A 5,991-nucleotide genomic window follows, 5' to 3' on the forward strand; every position below is an offset into this window, starting at 1 on the left:
TTTCGGTTTGTCGATCCGGCGTAAAACTAACCCGAAATCGAAGAGAGAGAGAGAGTTGTAGGAGAGAGAGAGAGAGAAAGTGAGAGAGAAGAGAGACACGGCCAACAAATCCAAAAATTGGATTTCCTTCCAAAGCTTCTTAAAGAAGCTTGCTAATTTAATAATATATATATATATAATAAACCTAAATTAAAGTAAAGAAGCTTTCATACTTTTTTTTTTTTTTTATATATATATATATATACACACACACACAAGTATATATATATATGTATATTTGTTCCTTATCATACTGTTTATTTTATTTATTAATTTAATTAATTAATTTTATTTTATTATTTTATTATTATTATTATTATTTTTTTTTTTTTTCGGGTTACTACACAATATGTATTATTGTCGTAAAAGGAATAATTTCACTTATGTGGTAAGTCCAAGTGCACGAAATGTACCCTTGAAATAAAACTATAGTGCTCTTAAACAACCGATCTTGGGCTCCAAAATTTAAGTCCATGAATTCACCGCAAGACTATAAAGTGATTGATAAAAAATATCATCTTTATGTAACAAACTAGTTTGTTTCATAAAAATGTTTTTAATCACTTCACTTCATGTCTTGAATATTTTTATTTCATGGGCATTTTCACATCAATATATGTAGAAGTGTCAAGCTTGATTTGGGACCGATCTGAGCCGTCCACGCCGCTGCAGATCAAACGGCTACTGTGGTTTTTTATTTGTTAAGGGAGGCATTGTTGTAATTTGTTTTATCCTTCCTTTAGTTGTAAAATTGAACAGAGGGGGCAGGAGCGCTGGATCTTGGTGTCTTCACAACTTCAAGAAAAACAGCAGCGCAGGAGTGGTTCTTGGACACTTTAGTTTTCAACAGGTTCAGAGAGGAGAGCCGCGAGAGTCTTCCTCCAGCAGCGGAGCTGAGTCGTCTAATCTGGCAGAATCGCGAGTCTGCTTCACCCGAACAAAGGAGACGCTTCCTTTGCTCCAGCAACGAGAGACTCCTGTAGAGCCGTAAGGCTTCTTCATCCCCAGCCGTGAGAGATCCCTTCCCCGCCAAGAGAGAGCACCTGCAGCCGAGAGAGATCCTTCGCCTGCGCATTGGAGAGAAGGAGACGGCAAGAGGGTGGTCGGAGCTGGGGATCTGCAGCGGAGGTTCGGCATTGGGGGGATCTCCAACCGTCAGCGGAGGTAAACGCAAGGGTAAGGCAAGGTAAGCTCAGATTTGGTTTCTTGGGAGGGATTTCTTGTGGGGAAATCAAGGAGGAATATAGGAAGAAATCTAGGGTTCTTTGCAGGTGCACAGAGAGGGTTTCTTGGATTATTCTTAGGCTGATTTTCAGAAGAGATCGGTAAGACAAGAAAGGGTAAATCTGTGTGTACTTGTATTTATTTTCACCGATTTAATATAATATCTTTGGAGGTGAGTTTCTGCCGTAGATGTAGGCCAATGGTTGGGCCGAACTATATAAATATGTTCTTGTGGATTGTGCTTGTGACATGTTTATGCTTTGCTGAATATTATTTGGTGAACGTACATTTTTCTTGATCAGGCTTAGCACACACACTCGTCAAAATAAACAGGTTTATGTTTAGGTGTTATTGTGGCTGGTTTGGAATTAATTAAAATCTGAAAAAATTAGAATTAGCAATCAGCTGAATTACACACAACAAGTGGTATCCGAGCCTGGCTATGTGATGGGGACCGCTAGGTTTAAAATAGAAAAATTCACCGAAAAAAATGACTTTGGTTTGTGGAGGATTAAGATGCGTGCCATCTTGGTACAACAGGGGCTTGAGGAGGCTCTTCTTGGAGAAAAGAAGGGAGCATCCACTTCACAAGAGGGAAAACAAGATTTTCCCTCCACTGACAAAGTGAAGCCCGAAATCCTCCAAAAGGCGCATAGTGGCATTATCTTGTCCTTAGGAGACAAAGTGCTTAGGGAAGTTGCCAATGAGGATACGACAGCTGGAGTGTGGTCAAAACTAGAAAGTTTGTACATGACAAAATCCCTAGAAAATAAACTCCATAAGAAGATTAGACTCTACACCTTTAAAATGACCCCTGGAACATCAATTGATGAACATTTAGATGAATTTAATAAAATTCTTTTGGATCTTGCTAATATTGATATTAGTATAGATGAAGAAGACCAGACAATTCTTTTATTGAGTTCTCTTGATTCCACATATGACCATATTAAAGAAACTATGATGTATGGGAGAGAGAGGCTGACTTTAGAAGATGTGCAAGCCGTTTTGCAATCTAGGGAATTGCACACTAAGTTTGAGTCTAAATTAGGGTCAGGGAAAGGGTTAAATGTGAGAGGTAGGTCTGAAAAGAGGAACGAGAAAGGAAAAGACAAGATGTCTAGATCAAAGTCTAAGAGTAAGGCACTAAAATGTTTTGTATGTCACAAGGAAGGACATTTTATGAAAGATTGCCCTGAGAGGAAAAATGGTGCAAATGCCACCACCTCTGAATCAAAGGGTAAGGCAGCTGTAGTTTTAGATGAGTATGATAGTGCGGAAGTGTTGAATGTCTCTGATAGAGATTCGGGAGAAGAATGGATATTAGATTCAGGATGTTCCTTCCATATGTGTCCATTGAAAAACTGGTTTGAGTCCTTTACATGCTTAGAAGGAGGTCATGTTATCCTAGGAAACAATAAGTCATGTAAAATACAGGGTATAGGGACTGCGAGACTTCTAATGCATGATGGGATGGAGAGAGTGCTAAGAGATGTGAGGTACATACCTGAGCTGAAGAGAAACTTGATTTCTCTGGGTAGCTTAGATAAGACAGGGTACACGTTTAAGTCTGAAGGAGGTAGCCTAAGAGTTTATAGAGGTTCACTGGTAGTGATAAAAGGGGTGCTAAAGAATGGGCTGTACACCTTGGTAGGAAAGACAGTGATTGGTGAGGCTTCACCTATCAATCACAGGGTAGAAAATCAAGTTTTCTTGTGGCATAGGAGGCTAGGACATTAGCCAATAGGGCCTAAAGGACCTGAAGATAAAAGGGCTCCTTGGAGATAGGGAACTTAAGGAATTGTCATTCTGTGAGGAGTGTGTCTTGGGTAAGTCTACTAGGGTTAGTTTTAAGAAATCCACTCATACCACAAAACAGACTTTTGATTACATACATTTAGACTGTTAGACACTCTGATACTAGTGACCCACAACTTGAGGTGGAGCAACCCTTCACTTCTCATAGCCATTTAGAAACAGATGTTGCAGTTTTTGATGAGCAAAACTCAGAAACAGAAACCTCTGAATTAAGTAAAACTTACCTTCTAACACGGGATAGGGAGAGGAGGGTCATAAGACCTCCTCAAAGGTATGAGGAAGCTGATATGACTGCTTTTGCTCTTTCTGTTGTTGAAACAGAAATTGAGGTGGAGCCTAGGACTTTTAGAGAGGCCATTGATAGTAAAGAGGCTGAAAAATTGGATTCTTGTAATGCAAGAAGAAATGGAGTCTCTAAACAAGAATGAAACATGGGTGATGGTACCTAGAATGAAAAAAAAAACAGAAACTCATAGGATCCAAGTGGATCTTTAAGAGGAAAGAGGAAATCCCTGGAGTTGAACCACCTAGGTATAAAGCTAGGTTATTGGCTAAGGGATTTACACAAAGGGAAGGGAAAGACTATAATGAAATATTTTTCCGTTGTTGTGAGGCATAGTTCTATTAGAATTCTATTATCCTTTGTTGCTGTACATGACTTGCATTTGGAACAACTTGATGTTAAAACTGCTTTCTTGCATGGTACTTTGGAAGAAATAATTTATATGCAACCTCCTGAGGGCTTTGATACGGAAGTGAATAAAAATCATGTATGTTTATTAAAGAAATCTTTATATGGGTTGAAACAATCACCTAGACAATGGTATAAACGATTTGATTCTTACATGCTTCAAAATGATTTCTGTAGAAGCAATTATGATGGTTGTGTTTATTTTAAACCATGTGATAAATGTCATATATATTTGCTATTATATGTTGATGACATGTTGGTTGCTTGTCAAGACATGGATATGTTAAATCAAGTTAAGTGCATGCTCAAATCTGAATTTGAAATGAAAGACTTAGGACCTGTTAAAAGAATACTTGGTATGGAAATAACTAGAGAAAGGAATAAAAAGCTTCTCTATTTGTCCCAAAAGTCTTATATTTCAAAAGTGTTAAAAAGATTTGGAATGAGTCATGTTAAATCTACTTCTATTCCTGTTGCACAGCATGTTAAGTTGTGTAGCACACAGTGTCCTGAAACTGAAGATGAGTAACTGTTTATGAATAGAATACCTTATGCTAGTATGGTTGGGAGTGTAATGTATGCTATGGTATGTTCTAGACTTGATCTATCTTATGCTGTAAGTCAAGTGAGTAGATTTATGAGCAAACCTGGAAAACCACATTGGCATGCTTTGAAACAAATTTTTCAATACTTATCTGGATAAAACAGCAAGGATTAATATTTGGTAAAAAGGATATGCATTGTGAAATAGAATTAAAAGGATATGTAGATTCTGACTATGCTGGAAATTTAGATACCAGGAAATCTTTGTCTGGTATGGTCTTTTGTTTTTTAGGTAGTGCTATTAGTTGGACTTCGGATTTGATGACTAAAGTAGTACCTAAATCCAAGTTTGAACATGGTTCGAACTTGGTTAACTTTGGAAGCTATTAGTATTTTGTTTTGCAGGAACCACCATGGAAGATGCTAAAGAGGTGCAAGGGTTACAAGCTTGTCAAGGTGGAGAATTGTAGGAGTGTCAAGCTTGATCTGGGACAGATCTGAGCCATCCACTATGCTGCAGATCAAACGGCTGCTGTGGTTTTTTATTTGTTAAGGGGGGCATAGTTGTAATTTGTTTTATCCTTCCTTTAGTTGTAAAATTGAATAGAGGGGGCAGGGGCGCTGGATCTTGGCGTCTTCGCAACTTCAAGAAAAACAGCAGCACAGGAGGGGTTCTTAGACACTTCAGTTTTCAACAGGTTCAGAGAGGAGAGCCGCGAGAGTCTTCCTCCAGCAGCGGAGCCGAGTCGTCTTCTCTGGCAGAACCGCGAGTCTCCTTCACCCGAACAGAGGAGACGCTTCCTTTGCTCCAATAGCGAGAGACTCCTGCAGAGCCATGAGGCTACTTCATCGCCAGCCGTGAGAGATCCCTTCCCCACCGAGAGAGAGCACCTGCAGCCAAGAGAGATCCTTCGCCTGCGCACGGGAGAGAAGGAGACGGCAGGAGGGCGGTCGGCGCTGGGGATCTGCAGCGGAGGTTCGGCATTGGGGGGATCTCCAACCTTCAGCGGAGGTAAGCGCAAGGGTAAGGCAAGGTAAGCTCAGATTTGGTTTCTTGCGAGGGATTTCTTGTAGGGAAATCAGGGAGGAATATAGGGAGAAATCTAGGGTTCTTTGCAGGTGCAAAGAGAGGGTTTCTTGGATTATTCTTAGGCTGATTTTTAGAAGAGATCAGTAAAACAAGAAAGGGTAAATCTGTGTGTACTTGTATTTATTTCCACCGATTTAATATAGTGTCTTTGGAGGTGAGTTTCTGCCGTGGACGTAGGCCAATGGTTGGGCCGAACCACGTAAATATGTTCTTGTGGATTGTGCTTGTGACATGTTTATGCTTTACTGAATATTATTTGGTGAACGTACATTTTTCTTGATCAAGCTTAGCGCACACACTCGTCAAAATAAACAGGTTTATGTTTAGGTGTTATTGTGGCTGGTTTGGAATTAATTAAAATCTGAAAATTTTAGAATTAGCAATCAGCTAAATTACACACAACAATATATATATGTACTAATTGAACTTTTAAAATCTTAGTGATGGTAATTTCCTACACCAGACAAAACATGTAGTCCTATTCCCATGCATAAAAAAACCCAAACTTTAAATCACATAAATTATTGCGTTCTTATTTTTTTAAAACAAATTTATTTTCAATTTGTTGTATTTATACATAACCTGC

This window comes from Malania oleifera, chromosome 2 (genome assembly GCF_029873635.1).
Source record: "Malania oleifera isolate guangnan ecotype guangnan chromosome 2, ASM2987363v1, whole genome shotgun sequence".
NCBI classification, from domain to species: Eukaryota; Viridiplantae; Streptophyta; class Magnoliopsida; order Santalales; family Ximeniaceae; genus Malania; species Malania oleifera.